Source organism: Priapulus caudatus, unplaced genomic scaffold, assembly GCF_000485595.1.
Source record: "Priapulus caudatus unplaced genomic scaffold, Priapulus_caudatus-5.0.1 Scaffold573, whole genome shotgun sequence".
NCBI lineage: Eukaryota > Metazoa > Priapulida > Priapulimorpha > Priapulimorphida > Priapulidae > Priapulus > Priapulus caudatus.
The window spans coordinates 97,787-98,235 of NW_014577634.1; positions in this window are offsets into that span (position 1 = coordinate 97,787).

Consider the following 449-nt stretch of genomic DNA (forward strand, 5'->3'; position numbering starts at 1 on the left):
ACACATGTGCTCCTGAACCAACAGCCCTCAGACGCTAACATCCTTCCTGGCGTCATAAACTTGCTGCCCCAGCCACCTTCTGCTCCCCCTTCAAGACTCGGTGTGATGCCGACATCCACCAAACAAAGAGTTTCTTTGGGACTTTCTGTTGAACAGAACTTCACCGCAACCAACCCCAGCCAACCTCGAAAAGTTGCATCTATGTCCTAGCTGCGCGGCAACTTCTCCAATCTGTTGTCTGGCCCTAACCGTCTACCTAGCTGAGTGCCCATCACAGTCGCTCACATTCGTAAATCCTGAAAGCACTTACTGGAAGCTCACACACAACCACCGTCGGTGTTTTTGACGGGATATGGGGCGTCCAGGCCATCCGACAAGCAAGCTGAATAGAGGCGACGGCCAGCAACAAACACTTCCAGAACATCATACCCGGTGAGACACCTGACTAC